Source organism: Eriocheir sinensis, unplaced genomic scaffold (assembly GCF_024679095.1).
Source record: "Eriocheir sinensis breed Jianghai 21 unplaced genomic scaffold, ASM2467909v1 Scaffold656, whole genome shotgun sequence".
Lineage (NCBI taxonomy): Eukaryota > Metazoa > Arthropoda > Malacostraca > Decapoda > Varunidae > Eriocheir > Eriocheir sinensis.
In genome coordinates this window covers 28,162-48,194 of record NW_026112005.1, presented here as the reverse complement: position 1 = coordinate 48,194, position 20,033 = coordinate 28,162, and the positions used below count along the sequence as shown (strand labels likewise).

Sequence of the window (20,033 nt, the reverse complement as noted above, 5' to 3'; positions counted from 1 at the left end):
GCGCCTTAGCCAAGACACTGGTAGGTTATATTGGAATGAAATTACAAAGAGTATCATTAGGGACTTCTTTCCTTACTTTTAGACTGGGAATTTTCCATATATTTATGATTTTAAGGGACATTTTCAAAGCTACATTTTTCAGTGATTTGGCCTTCCACCAGTAAATGTCAATGGGTTCCTACAAGGATTGATGAAGCTAACTGTTCAGAGTTAGGAATAGTTTTTAGTACTATGCCAGTATTTCAATCCATTACCATATTTTAGAAACACAAGGCATACACTTTTTTCCTAAAAATACCATGAAAAATACTTGTGCGTCTTCCAAGACGAATGTTTGTATTATGTGGCAACAACGTTCAGGCTCAGGAAGTGAGCAGACCGGTCACCGTCATATTGGCTCGGGAACCGATAGGGATGTGGATTTATGTTGACTATCACATTGCCGATGTTAACCTAAGTAACACATTTAATTCAGCCTTTTATAGCTTGATAAAAACCTCAGTACTTACTTGGTACATGAAGTATTTCCAATACCATAAAGCCTTCCTGAGCCAAACCACAAGCTTCCAAACGTTGACCCAAACGTCTGTTGTTTATTGTGCGGCTGAAGTAGCCAGTGTGAGCCATTCCGCTCTTGATCTTTCGATGTAAGTACAGGTGGCTTATTTTCACATAGAACCAGGAAGCCTTAGGATCGTTTATATATGTATAGTATATTTACTAACCACCAACTAGTATGTCATCGCCATCAGACGGATAAAATCGGACAAGTGATGAATAATAAACAGAAACCAATAGCTCCGTTACATACAAAAGCCACGCCATGTTTTACGTGTCCGAGGGGACCCACACTGTTTCAGTGGTGGGTGTGTATTTACCAGCAGTAGTTGAAACACCACTATTTGTCAGGAACATTTGTGGTAGTGCTGAGACAATAGAGTAGGGTTTTAAGAAAGCAATTTACATAAATTCATGGATATATTGTCGAGAATGGTAAGCGTGAGGAAATTTTTCATTGGGGAGGCTGAGAGGGCTGGGTAAAATGTGGAGGGACTTCTACACAAAATGTCATCAAAGTGAAGAAATAAAATATATAGACATGTAACCAAGTACTACGCGGTTAACATGGCAAGAAAATATGATTCTATATGAAGGATTAATACAAAATCTGAGGAGAATAGTAGAGAAAGTTAAGCCAAATCGCAAACGCCTTCCAAGAAGATTTAAATCAAGATGTTACTTTTAAAACTATGCGCCTGTTCTGGTGATTGGCAGCAAATGTGTCTATATGGCTAGCATCAAATGTCTGTTCCAAGCCTGTTTGGCCCTCCTAGGATTAATTGATAAAAAGCTGGTGAAACAATAGATTAAATAAATCAGAGTGAGTTCTGTAACCATAATTCTAGCAGCAACATTAGAGGCTGAGGGGGCTTGGCTCATTATTTGGGGGGCTCCAGCCCTCCCAAGCTTCCTATGGCACTTTCACACTGGATATGGTGAAGGCTGTTCTTGTGTGAGAATGACTTAATTTTTTTTCTGCAATTTATCTCCAATATTAGGGTCGTCTTCCAAGATGCATCATCTTATAATCAATGAAAAATACTTCTGGTACCTACCTTAAGGAAACAACACTAGCTATTCATATTATCTTTTCTACAAATGTTCATCAACTACATGGAACACACTTTCAAAATCCAATTCAAGGACTATTTATTATTGAAAATATGGGATAAAATATTGAAAGTGCAGCCTCCTGTGGTAGTGGCTGCGATGGTAGTGCAACTTCAGATTACGAGAAATACCTCCTCACAGAAGGAAATCGCATATATACATGTGTAGAAGGGGTCCAGGGAGGTGCAGCCCCTGGTTATAGGATTGGTCAGAAGTCGAAGGGCGAAAGCCCTCATGTTCTGGGCAGAAATCGTAAATTCCGGTTGGAGTAGTTGCAAATATGTGTTTGACACAGCTGGCGTGGCCCGTCAGAAATTACATGACACAGGACGGATTGGGAGGGCGTTGAGGAGGCGGGGTAAGAAATACACAGAATTTTCTCTTTACTCCAACACGATCTCATGCAGTGTAATGAAACGCTTACGAGAAGAATTAATCCAGACAAGGAAAGAGTTGCGGTGGAGAGATTGAACTCATGACCAGCGTAACAGGAAGCCACTCCTTACTGCCAGTCAGCCAAAGTAATTGCCCCTCTGGCTAAGTGGAATTATATGAACACTTGCCATCAGTGCAAGAATCAGCACTACAGCTAGGGCACTATGCCCACCATCCAATGACATGCCTGACATTTGTCAACAGACGAATGCTAGTCTTGCATATTGGAATAGACTACAAGAGTATGCGTTAAGACTTTCCCTACTTTAGAGACAGGGAATTTTCCCTGCTTAGGGATTTTTCTAAAGGAAATTTTGGAAGCCCATTTTCAGTGATTTGGGCTTCTGAAACCCCAAACTGATTCCCCACAGGTCCCCAGTGCTTTGTCTTAGGCAGGAGTAGGGGGCTGGGAGTAAAGTTAAAGAGAGGTGAGTGTACTTCTTAAGATTTAATTGAGGTGACAGCTTGGTAATATTCCAGAATCAACAACTTGGCTTTACCCATGTCAAGTTTACCTGTTTCAAGCTTTTGTGGCTGAGGTGACAGTATTGGTATTATTCCAGAATCAAACCAGAAACACCCATGGTCAGGTTTACCTGTTTCAAGCTTTTTTGTTGACGCAATGAGGTGACAGATTGGTAATATTCCAGAATCACACCCAAGCTTACCCATCAAGTGCTTCATTTGTTTCAAGCTTTTTGTGTATTGAGGATGACACGCTTGGTATTATTCCAGAATCACACCCAAAGCTTACCCATGTCAAGTTTACCTGTTTTCCAAGCTTTTTGATGGCTGAGGTGACAACTTAGTATTATTCAGAATCCTACATTAACAACACCCGAATCCTTACCATGTCAGAGTTTCATCTGTTTTGAAGCTTTTTTGTGGCTGGGTGACAGATTGGTATTATTCAGAATCACCCAAAGCGCCTGCTACCCATGGTCAAGTTTATCTGTTTCAAGCTTTGTGGCTGAGGTGACAGATTGGTAATATTCCAGAATCACACTCAAAGCCACTTGCATGTCAAGTTATCTGTTTCAAGCTTTTTTATGGCTGGAGGTGACAGCAGTGATACACAATATAGAATCACACCAAAACTACCCATGCTCAAGTTTACCTGTTTCCAGCTTTTTCTGGCTGAGGTTACAGCTTGGTAATATTCCTGAGATACCTGCCCAAAGCTACTTACCATGTCAAGTTTACCTGTTTCAGATTCACCAGTGATGAGGTTTCAGCACCCCAGTCACTGCAGCTTGCTTGCTCCACAGGGCCATAACATTACAACAAACATTAGCACCTAAAAGTTGTCCTAAATCTCTCACTCAGGAGTTGTTGATTTTTTAATAAAAAAAGATTTTTTAAAATTCAAATCAGATTTTTGATATAGATTGATTTTTATATATTTTTTATAAATGAAAATAATTAAATGAACGGTGAACCTCAATATTGTCTACATTAGTTTAAAACACATGTTGGAGGTAACCTTGTATCATATTACATCGTGATAAGTAACTTGGCTGGCTGTCTGAGCCAGTCCTAAGAACTGACCAATATTTCTGCAGCCAGCCAGCCAGCCATGTAATAGCACCACACCACAACTTCTCTAGTCTCTTAACAGTCTAACCATGATCATGTCGTATTTTGGACATGTCCTCCCACTGAAATTAACTCAAGAAAAATGACAATGACAGCTTCAAATCAAGAAAGTATCCAGAAAAAGACTGTGGATGATATATGTGTGTATGTGAAGTAATTCCTTGAAAATAGGAGTATATGTTTCAATTATTTCCCTTTACTGCAACCCTGATCCTCACGTTTGTAAAGTGCACGTAGGATTTAGTGAATAACAGATGAGTCTTCAGCGCTTTCTTGAAGAAGGTTGCCAGACGCTTACTGTTCTCCAACCTGTAGGTACGTTCAGCTTGACGTCTTCACGCGTTAAAAGCAGTTTCAATCATATACCCGTTGATGTAATCAGATAACGTTTACCCAAATTTCCGTAATTAATTGCGAATTGAAAGGACGCTCCCATGCGCATCTATACGCTTTCATATGGAGTCAGAGCGTCAAACTTGTGAGTCGTGGCCTAGCCCTCTCCCAGGCCAAAAAATATGCATTTCTTTGAGGTGACGATCACGACCCACATGGAAGAGTGAATTTGGGCATGCGGTCACGAACGAAATCAAATCTCTGAAACAAAGTGAAAAAATCGTTCTATAATCATCGTGTGAGGTCAGCTAAGTAAGTGACCTGGGAGCCTATCGCTGTTGACACGAAAAAAACATTCTATCCACGATTACCAAGTTATTGAATTATGGAACCAATTTTTCATTACACAAAATGACTATGATTTTGCTTGAAAAACAATATGTATGGTAATGCTTTTAGCATACCTAAAGACAAAAAAAACAATATTATATATATATATATATATATATATATATATATATACGGAGGGCCAACGTGGTAATTGTTGCCATAAACCGCTTATAACTGAATGCAGTCCAAAACACTAAAAGGTTCAAGTAAAACAAAATATAGGAAACTACCAGTATATATATTAATTCATAGCATTCTCCATACATATAAACTCAACAATGTTTTTGATAACTTGGAACTAGATTGAGCATAATGTACAAGTCAAACCCAGAAGTTTGGTCCCTGGAAATTGATTTAGTCAGACATTACAAGTCAATCTGAGAAGTTTGGGTCCTTCAGAGTTTAGGATGAATAACTAGGACCAGAATCTTCGGATGGGACTTAATATGGCCCTAAATGATCTGAGCTAAAATATATAGCTTTGTTGTATAAATATATATATATATATATATATATATATATATATATATATATATATATATATATATATATATATATATATATATAAGTGTTCTAACTCAAAAACATGAGTACTCATAATTAAAAAAACTGTATATTTGGATTCTGAGAATTTAACATGTATTCCTAATGATAATATTTCCATCAGAGTAATAAATCATTCTGTGACGGTACATAATGCAGCTCAAGAAATATGTTTCACTGGGGCACAAATTAATGATGCCAGAATAATACAGAAGTAAATCAAATGATATAATTCTATGATAATACAAAACCTACTTACCCTACTGTATACCTCAGAACTCTGAGAATATAATATGTATTCCTAATAACATTTCCATCAGAGTAATAAATTCATAGTGACAATATAATAAAAAATATAATGTGGCACAGATTTATCTTTGACTGGGGTACAAAATTAATGATGCCAGAATAATACAGGAGTAAATCAAATGAAATACAATTCTGTGATATACAAAACCTTACCCTACCTCAGATGTAGAAATTTGTCAGTCTATTTATAGTATATAGGGCCAATGTTACCTTTACAAGGAGGCGGCCCTCAGATGCCAGACACTTGACACAGCTTTGTAGCTCAGAAAAAATGGAAGTTTTTAAGTCCAACATTTAAGTGTACAGGGATTAAAAATTCTATCTATCTATCTAGAAATTTGAGTATTATTCTTAAACATCAGGTCACCACAAAATCAGCTTAAACATACAATTGCAAAAAATATTATCACAGGAAATTTTGTTCCCAAACTCTTGGCAACTGAGTGGCTCTTACAGAGTTAAAGTTCTGACTAGGGCAAGGTACATGTCATATATTACTATATATATGTCAGTAACTCAACATGATGCATAATGCTTCTTATAGTAACTCTCGATTTACGTATTGTGTCCTTGAAGAGGTCGTAAATCAAAAACAATGTAAATCAAACAAGAGGTAGGTTTCTATCGAAAATAAATATTCACTTCATTAAGTGAGAGAGAGAGAGAGAGAGAGAGAGAGAGAGAGAGAGAGAGAGAGAGAGAGAGAGACAATATCCAGATCACCGAGATATCCACTTAGCACTCAGTCTCAGCCTCACGCATGTGAGGAAGAAATGAGGGACACCATGAGCGACTGGCTAGTATTGGTACCGGTACTGAGCAGTCTGGTACCAGTACCGCATCATATAGCTGGTACCGTTAGTACCGGTACTGGTACTGGTACCTGCCCACCCCTATTGTTGATAGTGTGGCAGCGTGGGTACTGTATTGTTGTTCAAGTGGCGCGGGAAGAACTGAGCTCGGCTGTGTGGCTGCATGTGAGTCCAGCTGCGTGAGACATCTGGTGGCCACTCCATAAAATATCGTGTATAAGTGAAAAAAAACGCAAATTAAACATTTATTTGATTTTGGACCCCGCGTTATTTAAAAAACGCGTAAACCAAACTCGATAAATCGAGAGTTACCTGTATAATGTCTGGACATCAAAGCAGAAACTTGTCCTTTTAGATATTTAGCCCTTTAGATATTTTTTAAGCTAAATTCGGAAGAAAACATATGTTCTTGTACAAAAAACTCTCCTGAACACAATGGTACCCTCAGATTTTAAGTAAAATACGATAAGAAGGAAAAGGAGGTTTTGTGGTCATTATGCACGTCACTGTGGGAGAGAGGAGAGGCAGGTGTCCGGTTGGTAGGTGTGGGAGAGTTGGCAGTGTGGTCTCCTCCTCCCTTCCTCTTACATACAGTGACATGTTCTTACTGGCTTGGGTAGGAATCAGGAAGTGAATAGACTATAGTCTATTTGTACTAATGACTGAGGTATTTCAAGTATTCACACAGGTATGTAGGTGAGGTAGTAGAAATTGCAAACATTTCCATAGTTCAGTTATTAACAGGATACCTATGTTATGTGTTGCATGCATACCTAACACTCATAAGGTGCGACCTGCAAAGCCTCAGTATTATTTCTGTGTGTTCACACTGTTTTTAGTGGTCTGGAGCACTTCGATCTCTCCTTCGTCGCCCTCCATCACGGTCTCTGGCTGTGCGGAACCATTCTTTCATAATGATTTCGACAGAGGCTGCTGTTGAATGCCTATAGTCTGGATGCTTGCACACACTTTCTGTCAAAATGATTATTTTCATTAGTTCCTATTTCTCCCCTTATTAAGTAATAAGTATAGTCAGTTTCTGAAACCTGCAGGGTTTGGTTCCCTGACCTACACTTTACTTTTGTACTACCATCCTAACAAGGCTTATATAGTAATAACAGTATATAAATATTACTGATATATCACATGAAAGAAACAGCACTCAGATATATTCCTTGAGTATTGAGATGACTACAAGTGAAGCAATAGTGACAAATATGGATGTGGAAACAGGTAGAAAGCGAGTGTATAAACATAGAAATTGATAGAGAGGAGGATAGGGAAAGCAATAGCCAAGCTAAAGTGTGGCAGATCTGCAGGTATAGATGGAATAATTGGTGAAATGTTAAAATATAGAGGAGAAGCAGTGGTAGAATGGATGTCCTTGATATGTGAGCTTGCATGGAGACAGGGAGAAGTACCAGATGACTGGAGGAAAGCAATTATTGTCTCTTTTCACAAAGGACAAGGTAGAAAAAATTAATGTAATAATTATAGGGGGTTTAGTTTGCTTAGCAGGGGTGTGGAGTCAGAGTTGAAATTTTCCGACTCCGACTCCGGGAAATTTTAAAGCGTGACTCCGACCGCCCCTCCCCTCTATTGCATTTTTTTTATTTATTTATTTTTTTTTTTAGATGCTGTAGTGCCGCTAGACTCTCTTGAGGTCCTTTTTCTTACATGTATTTACATCAAAATTACAGGTACTCTATATAGACAACATCTAGATAATGTAAAAGAAAAAAACCTCACAACTGCATTACACGATAAGTGATTATGTTTGGGAGTCGGAATTGGGGGTATTTTTACCGACTCCGACTCCGGCCAAAAGTAGCCGGCTCCACACCCCTGTTGCTTAGTGTGCCAGGAAAAGTGTATGGAAAAATCTTGACAGAGAAGTTGATGGAGGTTACTGAAGGGAAGATCAGTGAGCAGCAAGGAGGGTTTAAGAAGGGTAACAGTTGTGTGGCTCAAATATTTGCAATTAAAATGATAGTAGAAGAGTACTTGGGAAAGAGTAAAAATTGTTTGCAGCTTTCATGGATCTGGAGAAAGCTAATGATAGGTTTCATATATGTGTTTTGCACCTATACAGGTGCCCTGCGCATTATTCTCCAGATCCAGATAGGAAAGCTCGCTGGGTCAGAGGAATAGCATTCTCCTTCCAACACTGACATATGGGTCAAAGACCTGGACATGGAGCAGGGCACAGCAGTCAAGAGTGTGCTGTGGATATGAGCTACCTGAGAGGGGCATGTGAATTGTGTCAAGGTGGGAGGGTGTGAATAATGAGTGTGTATGAAAGGTGTGGTATGGGAACCCATGCAGGTGGAGTGTAGTGTGGGGTGGTGGAATGGGTGAGGAGGAATACATTGAGGTGGTTTGGCCATGTTGAAAGCATGAAGCGTGATGAGTTTGTAAAAAAGTGTATGTGTGAAGTTGAGGGTTGTAATAGGAGAGGAAGGCAGCTTGGAAGATGGGTGGATAGGATGAAGGAGACCATGTGTGAGAGCATTGCTGGTGGATGAGGAGGGCTGGAGCAAGCAAGGAGGGAGTGTATGGACAGGGAGATGTGGAGGCTTGCAGTGGCCACCCCTAGGGGGAAGGCAGGTGTAAGAGAGAATAGAATTGATAGATAGATTCAAGCTAATTTGACTATTATACTTACTGATAATGGTGTCCTTCAACTTCAAGATGCCAAGCTGTTTCTCTCCTTTGCCACACCAATTGTATTGCATAGCCAAGGGAGTTCATCACCATACTCAAGAATGCACCTCACTGTGTCTTGGGAGGTCAGCACCCCCTCTCACACAAGAATGTGCAATCTGAAATAATAAAGAAAAATGTTATACCTAATCTAACACACACAATCATACACAAATAGCCATCACTCATATACTCACCATAAACTAGTTTAAAGTAAATAATATGTACACTCAGACTATATCCCACTCTTTTCAGAAACTCAAGAAAACTGCTTGTTCGGCTCCCTAGTCACACCTCAAAATCCTTCCTTCCCGTACGAGGATGATTATCATTTCTGCGACACTGTCATGAGTATCAGTTTCATATACATTAATCTCGCTGCTTTCTGAGCTATCGAAAACAGGAGGAATAACAATCTCTGTCCAGACATTGATCTTAGGCTTTCTTAAAACCTACTTTTTCAAGGATTTACCCTTAAGAAGGGGAACGGGCCTTTGTCTGTGCGACGGCCCGTCGAGGGAACCTGCCGCTGGCGTGCGGCGGGTGTGGAAAACCTCCACTGCGCCACAGCCACGAGTAAGAGCCGGCGAGCAGCGACGGAGGCACGGGCTCTCTGGGCAGGCGCCCAGCAGACACCTGTAGCTGACACGCGAGCAGCCGACTGGCCGACTTGACCACGGAGGGGTGGCCCTAAGCGAGGATGACCCCACGGGTCCACCTCGCCTCCGTAGAAGGGCCACCCGGCTGCCCGCCCGAGGAGTGCTGGCGTTCCACATTAAAAACCTACATTAGAGATTCTTGCAGCTTCATAATGATCATTACTCAACACTTCACTTTCTGAACTGTGAGCACACGACTCAGAGATAACTGTTGGTTAGTGTCATACAAGTCAACAATTTGGTTTACTGAGGAATTTTGAAGGAAATCTACATGTGCTGACATATGCAATTTCAGTCGCCTCCTTTTTGTCCAGTAAGATTCTTCAGCCATGTCTTGGCATCTACTTATAACTTCTCCGTCACTAGAATGAACAAATGCTAAGCTTGACTTACAACAGAATCAGAATTACTTGCCTTTTGTTGAGATGAGAGTTTTCTTGAAAGCGGCAGTCCTGCCAGGCAGCAGGCCAGGCTGTTGTTTTGATCACCAGCCCGGGCCCGGTGTTGTGAGAACGACCTCCCAGTTGAGAACGACCTCCGGGAGGTATTTCATGAGGTCTGGAAAATAGCTCTCGCATGCGATGTCGAGAAATCACTCCCAGTTGGTATTATTTATATATATATATATATATATATATATATATATATATATATATATATATATATATATATATATATATATATATATATATATATATATATATATATCTCTCTCTCTCCTCTCTCTCTCTCTCATATATATATATATATATATATATATATATATATATATATATATATATATATATATATATATATATATATATATATATATATATATATATATATATATATATATATATATATATATATATATATATATATATATATATATATATATATACATATATATATATATATATATATATATATATATATATATATATATATATATATATATATATATATATATATATATAAGAAATAATACCAACCGGGAGTGAGAGAGAAAGGGAACGAGTTTGAAAAAGAAAGGTAGTGAGTCTGAGAGAGAAAGGTAGTGAGTCTGAGAAAGAAAGGTAGTGAGTCTGAGAAAGAAAGGTAGTGAGTCTGAGAAAGAAAGGTAGTGAGTCTGAGAGAGAAAGGTAGTGGGTCTGAGAAAGAAAGATAGTGAGTCTGAGAGAGAAAGGTAGTGAGTCTGAGAGAGAAAGGTAGTGAGTCTGAGAAAGATAGGTAGTGAGTCTGAGAGAGAAAGGTAGTGAGTCTGAGAGAGAAAGGTAGTGAGTCTGAGAGAGAAAGGTAGTGAGTCTGAGAGAGAAAGGTAGTGAGTCTGAGAAAGAAAGGTAGTGAGTCTGAGAAAGAAAGGTAGTGAGTCTCAGAAAGAAAGGTAGTGAGTCTGAGAAAGAAAGGTAGTGAGTCTGAGAAAGAAAGGTAGTGAGTCTGAGAAAGAAAGGTAGTGAGTCTGAGAGAGAAAGGTAGTGAGTCTGAGAAAGAAAGGTAGTGAGTCTGAGAAAGAAAGGTAGTGAGTCTGAGAAAGAAAGGTAGTGAGTCTGAGAGAGAAAGGTAGTGAGTCTGAGAAAGAAAGGTAGTGAGTCTGAGAAAGAAAGGTAGTGAGTCTGAGAGAGAAAGGTAGTGAGTCTGAGAAAGAAAGGTAGTGAGTCTGAGAAAGAAAGGTAGTGAGTCTGAGAAAGAAAGAGAGTGAGTCTGAGAAAGAAAGATAGTGAGTCTGAGAAAGAAAGGTAGTGAGTCTGAGAGAGAAAGGTAGTGAGTCTGAGAGAAAAGAGTGAGTCTGAGAGAGAAAGAGTGAGTCTGAGAGAGAAAGAGAGTGAGTCTGAGAGAGAAAGGGAACGAGTCCGAGAGAGAAAGGGAACAAGTCTGAAAGAGAAAGGGAGTGAGTCTGAGAGAGAGAGAGAGAGAGAGAGAGAGAGAGAGAGAGAGAGAGAGAGAGAGAGAGAGAGAGAGAGAGAGAGTCTGAGAGAGAAAGGGAACGAGTCTGAGAGAGAGAGAGAGAGAGAGTCTGAGAGTCTGGAGTGAAAGAGAGTAAGTTAAGAGAGAGAGAGAGAGTCTGAGTCTGAGAGAGAGAGAACGAGTCTGAGAGAGAGAGAGAGAGTCTGAGAGAGCCTTGAGTGTCTGAGAGAGAGTGAATCTGAGAGAGAGAGAGTGAGAGTCTGAGAGAGAAAGAGAGAGAAGAGAGATTGAGAGAGAATCTGAGAGAGAGAGGCCTGAGAGAGAGAGAATCCGAGAGAGAGAGGGAGGGTATGAGAAAGAGTGGTAGAGTATGAGAGAGAGAGAATCCGAGAGAGAAAGAGGGGGAGAGTATGAGAAAGAGAGAGAATCTGAGAGAGAAAGAGGGGGAGAGTATGAGAAAGAGAGAGAATCTGAGAGAGAAAGAGAGGGGAAGTATGAGAGAGAGCGAGTGGGAGAAGGAGAGAGAGAAAGAGAGAAAGAGAGGAGAGTCTAAGAGAGAGAGAGAGAATCTGAGAGAAAGAGAGGGGGAGAGTATGAGAGAGAGAATCCGAGAGAGAAAGAGGGGGAAAGTATGAGAGAGAAAGAGAATCCGAGAGAGAAAGAGGGGGAGAGTATGAGAAAGAGAGAGAAAGAGTGGGAGAGTATGAGAAAGAGAGAGAAAGAGTGGGAGAGTATGAGAAAGAGAGAGAAAGAGTGGGAGAGTATGAGAAAGAGAGAGAAAGAGTGGGAGAGTATGAGAAAGAGAGAGAATCTGAGAGAGAAAGAGGGGGAGAGTATGAGAAAGAGAGAGAATCCGAGAGAGAAAGAGTGGGAGAGTATGAGAAAGAGAGAGAATCCGAGAGAGAAAGAGGGGGAGAGTATGAGAAAGAGAGAGAATCCGAGAGAGAAAGAGAGGGGAGTAAGAGAGAAAGAGAGAAAGAGAGAGAGTATGAGAAGAGAGAGAAAGAGGGGAGAGAAGAGAGAAGAGAGAGAAAGAGGAGAGTATGAGAAAGAGGGAGAAAGAGTGGGAGAGTATGAGAAAGAGAGAGAATCTGAGAGAGAAAGAGTGGGAGAGTATGAGAAAGAGGGAGAAAGAGGGGGAGAGTATGAGAAAGAGAATCCGAGAGAAAGAGGGGCAGAAAGGGGGGAGTATGAGAAAGAGAGAGAATCTGAGAGAGAAAGAGGGGGAGAGTATGAGAAAGAGGGAGAAAGAGGGGGAGAGTATGAGAAAGAGAGAGAAAGAGGGGGAGAGTATGAGAAAGAGAGAGAAAGAGGGGGAGAGTATGAGAAAGAGAATCTGAGAGAAAGAGAGAGAAAGAGGGGAGAGTAGGAGAAAGAGAGAGAAAGGTTGAGAGAGAAAGAGGGGAGAGTATGAGAAAGAGAGAGAAAGAAGGGGAGAGGGGAGAGGGAGAAAGAGTGGGAGAGTATGAGAAAGAGAGAGAAAGAGGGGGAGAGTATGAGAAAGAGAGAGAAAGAGTGGGAGAGTATGAGAAAGAGAGAGAAAGAGGGGGAGAGTATGAGAAAGAGAGAGAATCCGAGAGAGAAAGAGGGGGAGAGTATGAGAAAGAGAGAGAAAGAGGAGAGAGAAAGAGAGAAAGAGGGAGAGAAAGAGAGGGGAAAGAGAGAGAAAGAGGGGGAGAGTATGAGAAAGAGAGAGAAAGAGGGGGAGAGTATGAGAAAGAGAGAGAAAGAGGGGGAGAGTATGAGAAAGAGAGAGAAAGAGGGGGAGAGTATGAGAAAGAGAGAGAAAGAGGGGGAGAGTATGAGAAAGAGAGAGAAAGAGTGGGAGAGTATGAGAAAGAGGGAGAAAGAGAGAGAAAGAGTGGGAGAGTATGAGAAAGAGAGAGAATCCGAGAGAGAAAGAGGGGGAGAGTATGAGAAAGAGGGAGAAAGAGTGGGAGAGAAAGAGAGAAAGAGAGAGAGAGAGAGAGAATTAGAGAGAGAAAGAATGGGAGAGTATGAGAGAGAGAGAGAGAGCGAGAGAGAGAGAGAGAGAGAGAGAGAGAAAGAGGGAGAGAGAGGGGTATGAGAGAGAGAATCAGAGAGAGAAAGAGTGGGCGAGTTTGAGAGAGTGAGAGAGAGAGGGGGAGAGTAAGAGAGAGAGAGAGAGAGAGAGAGAGAGAGAGAGAGAGAGAGAGAGAGAGAGAGAGAGAGAGAGAGAGAGGGGAGTATGAGATAGAGAGAGAATCTGAGAGAAAGAGGGGAGAGTAGGAGAGAGAGAGAGAGAGAGAGAGAGAGAGAGAGAGAGAGAGAGAGAGAGAGAGAGAGAGAGAGAGAGAGAGAGAGAGAAAGAGAGGGAGTATGAGAGAGAGAGAGAGAGAAAGAGGGAGAGAGAGAGAGAGAGAGAGAGAGAGAGAGAGAGAGAGAGAGAGAGAGGGTGTGAAGAGAGAGAGAGAGAGAGAGAGAGAGAGAGAGAGAGAGAGAGAGAGAGAGAGAGAGAGAGAGAGAGAGAGGGTTTCAGAGAGCATGTGTAGTGCAAGAGAAACCATATATATATACTTGTATGTATATATATATATATATATATATATATATATATATATATATATATATATATATATATATATATATATATATATATATATATATATATATATATATATATATATATATTTATCACATTTACCGACATACAAGGGGTGTAGGGTACCTCATTCATCACATTTACCGACATTCAATGGGTGTAGGGTATCTCATTAATCACATTTACCGAGATATAAGGGGTGCAGGTTATCTCATTTATCACTTTTACCGACTTACAAGTGGTGTAGGTTATCTCATTTATCACATTTACTGACATACAAGAGGTTCAGGTTATCTCATGTATCACATTTACCAACGTACAAGGGGTGTAGGTTATCTCATTTTTCACATTTACCGACATACAAGGAACATAAGAACATAAGAACGTAGGAGTCTGCAAGAGGCCGGTAGGCCTGTACAAGGCAGCTCCTTTGAACCTAAGCTCCCGTGTATCTAAGCCCACCTAATATCGCTGTCCATGAATTTATCTAATCTATTTTTGAATGTGACAATTGTATTGGCACTCACCACATGACTGCTAAGCCTATTCCACTCATCCACAACCCTGTTAGTAAACCAATTTTTGCCTATGTCCCTGTAGAATCTGAATTTATCCAGTTTAAACCCATTACTTCGTGTCCTACCCGGTTTTCTTACGAACAAAACGTTATGAATATCCCCCTTATTAAAGCCCTTCATCCATTTATAAACCTCGATCATGTCTCCACGCACCCTTCGCCTTTCTGGAGAATGCAAGTTTAACTGTTTGAGTCTTTCCTCGTATAGCAACTTTCTCAACCCCTGAATCATCTTAGCCATCCTCCTCTGCACTGATTCTAACATTTTGATACCCATTCTATAGTAAGGTGACCAGAACTGAACTGCATAGTCAAGATGAGGTCTAACTAATGCTAAATATAGTTTGAGAAAGACTTCGGCGCTTTTGTTGCTTACGCTCCTTGAAATAAATCCCAGTACCCTATTTGCTCGATTTCTAGCTTGAATGCGTTGTGCCCTTGGACGGAGATCAGAGCTCATTAAGACCCCTAAATCTCTCTCGCACCCAGACCTGCTTATGAGAGTGTCATTTAAGCAATAGTTATGAGAGGGGTTGTTCCTACCTACTAAGGATTTCAGAGGCTGTGCGGCCTCGTTTTTTGGGAATAATATCGTAACGAACAATCGTATCGGTACGAGATTTTGCGACAGTGTATTTCACACACTGCCTTAATTTTGAAGGGTATCGCCAACCGCCACAAGTAGAGAATAAAGGCACTTGTCCCTATACCAAGAGGGTAAAGTCATCAGTGTCAGGCAAAGATACGAACACAACTACCAGAGGCTCCGCCCACCTTGTTCCTCTTCCCTCCATCTCCCGCCTCCTCCCTTCTCCCTCAATCTCTCTCTCTCTCTCTCTCTCTGGAAGATACATACATACTCGAGAATGATTTTTTTTTTTCAATTAAGGCATGCTTGATGTGATACTGGGACTTTAATTTTGAGCATGGTGATACACATCTGGGCCGTGGACGTAATGACATGTGAGAGTAGGGTGAGGTGGTAAATGATGACTACCATGATTGATGGTAGAACGATTGCTCGCTTGTATTTGTTTCTCTCTCGTTTGTTTTTTGTTGTTATACCTTCTTAATTCTTCCCGTTACCATACTTTCAGCTCTTCCTGACAATAAAATTAATAGCACCACTATAATTTGGCGATAAGAGCACCATTACTTTTATCAGTAGGTACATGCTATACAATAGCCCTACGAAAACGTACACCATAAACCACCAAACCACTACGCTACCAATAGTTACGGAGGTAATTAGGCTATGTAAGTAACACGTTACCCTACTCTCAACTTTATTTAAAGGATGCCTATCAGTATTAGAAAGAGTATATAACGCCACTACAATTAATGCATGCCTTTCATTCATTATAGTTACGAAGCTACATGAGAGAGAGAGAGAGAGAGAGAGAGAGAGAGAGAGAGAGAGAGAGAGAGAGAGAGAGAGAGAGAGAGAGAGAGATATTGAGGGGAGAAGGAGGAAGGGAGATGGAGGAAGAGGAACAAGGTGGGCGGAGCCTCTGGTAGTTGTGTTCGTATCTTTGCCTGACACTGATGACTTTACCCTCTTGGTATAGGGACAAGTGCCTTTATTCTCTACTTGTGGCGGTTGGCGATACCCTTCAAAATTAAGGCAGTGTGTGAAATACACTGTCGCAAAATCTCGTACCGATACGATTGTTCGTTACGATATTATTCCCAAAAAACGAGGCCGCACAGCCTCTGAAATCCTTAGTACACTCAGAATACTGCACTTCCCTACATTGAACTCCATCTGCCATTTATCCGCCCAGTCATACAATCTGTTTAGTTCATCCTGGAGAATACTGGCGTCCTGATCCGACTCAATTACTCTACCGATCTTGGTATCATCTGCAAACTTACCCAGCATCACTAATTCCTGTATCTAAGTCATTGATATAATTAATAAAAAACAAAAGTGGACCTAATACCGAACCTTGTAGGACCCACTCGTACATCCCCAGTCAGATCTTTTACCATTGATTTGCACTCTTTGCTTCCTATTGCTAAGCCACGCCTTGACCCAGTTCAAAACTTTACCCTCTACTCCGTGAGCCTGTAATTTAAGCAACAGTCGTTGGTGAGGAACTTTATCAAACGCGTGCAGGTTATCTCATTTATCACATTTACCGACATGCAAGGGGTGTAGGTTATCTCATTTATCACATTTACCGACATACAAGGGGTGGAGGTTATCTCATTTATCACATTAACGACATACAATAGGTGTAGGTTATCTCATTTATCACATTTACCAACATACAAGGGGTGCAGGTTATCTCATTTATCACATTTACCGACATACAGGGGGAGCAGGTTATCTCATTTATCACATTTACCGACATACCTCATTTACCTCATTTACTGACATACAAAGGGTGCAGGAAGAAACTTTCATATTTCAAGCAATTTTCAAATTAAAAACATACGTCAACATTTACTTTTAAAAAGAAAAAAAAAAAAACCTCAGGTGGGACATATCGCGATAGGCAGTCGACAAAGACACATTACTGTGTCGCAATTCATCCACCCTTTGTTTGTAAACAAATGCCGCGCATGTGCAGATTGGATGGGATGTCTTAGGATACGTGGATGGCTGATGACAACACCAGTTATAGGACACGTAGCAATGTGTTTAAGTTGGATAAGTTCAGGTTCAACAAAGACATAGGCAAGAATTGGTTTACCAACAGTGGTGGATGAGTGGAACAGACGTAGAAGTCATGTGGTGAGCGCCAACACGATAAATACATTCAAGAAGAGGTTAGATAAGTTCTTGGATGGGAGGGTATGGGGCGGTAGTTTGGTCCGTGGTCTGGGCGGCATGTTGCGCTGTCTCGCGAGACCTCCTTCCTCCTCCTCCTCTTGTTGTGGGGGCCGGGAGCCCGACGGGTGGGGGGGGTCAAGGAAAGGCAAAGCCCTCCCCCCAGTTAAGAAGGTGGGGGGATCGAGGCGGGGTGAAGCCCCCCCTTTTAGCTTAGGTCTTGTTGTTTTCCCGAAAAGGTACTGACGCTGCCAACATTAGAGGGTGGTAACACTGCAGCAGCAAATGCATAACTGACAACTGGGGCAAGCCACTCGGTTACTGGAGTGAGCGGAAGCCCACTACTGCAGCCCACACCACACTGTCATGGCGTCGTGTAACAAGTCCCGCCAAGCAAATAAAGCGACTTTGCGCCTGCGCGTCTCGTTCACGATACCTTACCAGGATTAAATAAATTAACGATTTATAATTATCGCTTAATTTTATAAATAAAGACGCTTATTGAAGTAACTATTTAGAAACATGTATAAAATTAATTGTAAGAAGTCCGCAGTCACTTGTTGCCATGACAACGCTGAAAACTTTCTTTTCTGTGATCGGTGATCGGAAGTTAGTTTGTGAAGTTCCGATCTCCACAGTCCGATTACCTTTTACAAAGATGATCCAATCTTTGCATTCCGATCGCCAATTGCTGTTCCGATCAGATCGGAAGATCGGACGATCGGACTGATGATCGGAAGTGCCCAGCTCTGATATATATATATATATATATATATATATATATATATATATATATATATATATATATATATATATATATATATATATATATATATATATATATATATATATATATATATATATATATATATATATATATATATATATATATATATATATATATATATATATATATATATATATATATATATATATATATATATATATATATTTTTTGCAAAGGAGACAGCTCAAGGGCACATAAAAGCAAACATTAATAAAAAAAGCCGCTACTCACTGCTCCTAAAAGAATCCAAAGAGGTGGCCGAAAGATAGGTCAGTTTCGGGAGGAGGTGTCCTGATAACCTCCTCTTGAAAGAGTTTAAGTCGTAGGACGGAGGAAATACAGAGGAAGTACGATAGTTCCAGAGTTTACCCGCGTGAGGGATGAAAGAGTTAAGATGCTGGTTAACTCTTGCATAAGGGTTTGGACAGTATAGGGATGAGCATGAGTAGAAAGTCGAGTGCAGCAGGGCTGCGGAGGGGGGAGGCATGCAGTTAGCAAGTTCAGAAGAGCAGTCAGCGTGGAAATATCGATAGAAGATAGAAGAGAGGCAACATTGCGGCGGAATTTAAGAGGTAGAAGACTATCAGTATGAGGAGGAGAGCTGATGAGACGAAGAGCCTTAGCCTCCACTCTGTCCAGAAGAGCTGTGTGAGTGGAGCCCCCCCACATGAGATGCAGACTCCATACGAGGGCGGACAAGGCCGCTGTATATGGACAGCAACTGTGCAGGGGAGAAGAACTGGCGGAGACGGTACAAAACGCCAAACCTCGAGGAAGCTGATTTAGTAAGAGATGAGATATGAAGCTTCCAGTTGAGATTTTGAGTTAAGGATAGACCGAGAATGTTTAGTGTTGAGGACGGTGATAGCTGGGTGTTGTCAAGAATAGGGGATAGTTGTTTGGAAGATTGTGTCAGTGGATAGGTGGAGAACTGTATTTTTGAGGCGTTGAAGGACACCAGGTTCTTCTTGCCCCAATCGGAAATAATAGTAAGGTCTGAGGCTAAGCGTTCTGCAGTCTCCAGCCTTGAGTCGTTAAGTTCCTGAAGGGTGGGTCTTCTATTAAAGAAGTTGAATAATGCAGAGTGGAATCATCGGCGTAGGAATGGATAGGACAGTTCGTTTTGGAAAGAAGATCATCAATGAACAACAGAAAAGAGTGGGAGATAGGACAGAACCCTGTGGGACACCACTGTTAATAGATTTAGAGAAGAACAGTGACCGTCTACCACGGCAGAAATAGAACGGTCAGAAAGGAAACTGGAGATAAAGGTACAGAGAGAAGGATAGAAACCGTAGGAGGGTAGTTTTGAAAGCAAAGATTTGTGCCAGACCCTATCAAAAGCTTTGATATGTCCAGCACAATAGCAAAGTTTCACCGAAACAGCTAAGAGGATGACCAAGAGTCAGTTAAGAAGGCTGGAGATCACCAGTAGAACGCCCTTGCGGAACCCATACTGGCGATCAGATAGAAGGTCAGAAGTGGAAGGTGCTTTTGAATCTTCCGGTTAGATTGATTCAAAAGCTTTAGATAGACAAGAAAGTAAAGCAATAGGACGGTAGTTTGAGGGATTGGAGCGGTCACCCTTCTTAGGTACAGGCTGTATGAAGGCATACTTCCAGCAAGAAGGAAAGGTAGATGTTGACAGGCAGAGGCGAAAGAGAGTTTGACCAGGCAGGGTGACAGCACGGAGGCACAGTTTTAAGGACAATAGGAGGCACTCCATCAGGTCCATAAGCCTTCTGAGGATTGAGGCCAGAGAGGGCATAGAAAACATCATTTGAAGAATCTTTATAACAGGCATAAAGGAGTCAGAGGGGGATGAGTAGGAGGAATATGCCCAGAATCGTCCAGAGTGGAGTTTTTAGAAAAGTTTGAGAGAAGAGTTCAGCCCTAGAGATAGATGAGACGGCAGTGTTGCCGTCAGGACTGAGTGGAGGGAAAGATGAAGAAGTGAAGTTGGAGGAGATGTTTTGGCTAGATGCCAGAAGT

The 20,033-nt window shown here is 41.1% G+C and overlaps 1 protein-coding gene and 1 long non-coding RNA gene across 19 annotated transcripts in view; one reads left to right on the top strand and one right to left on the bottom strand.

Moving 5' to 3' along the window:
* LOC126993702 (coronin-7-like) overlaps positions 1-20,033 on the bottom strand; it is a 133,701-nt gene that overhangs the window by 88,442 nt on the left and 25,226 nt on the right. The window lies entirely within an intron of this gene.
* LOC126993706 (uncharacterized) lies at positions 10,432-11,316 on the top strand. The gene is made up of 3 exons (XR_007748189.1): positions 10,432-10,575; positions 10,818-11,081; positions 11,126-11,316. It is a non-coding gene; the product is annotated as an uncharacterized LOC126993706 (long non-coding RNA).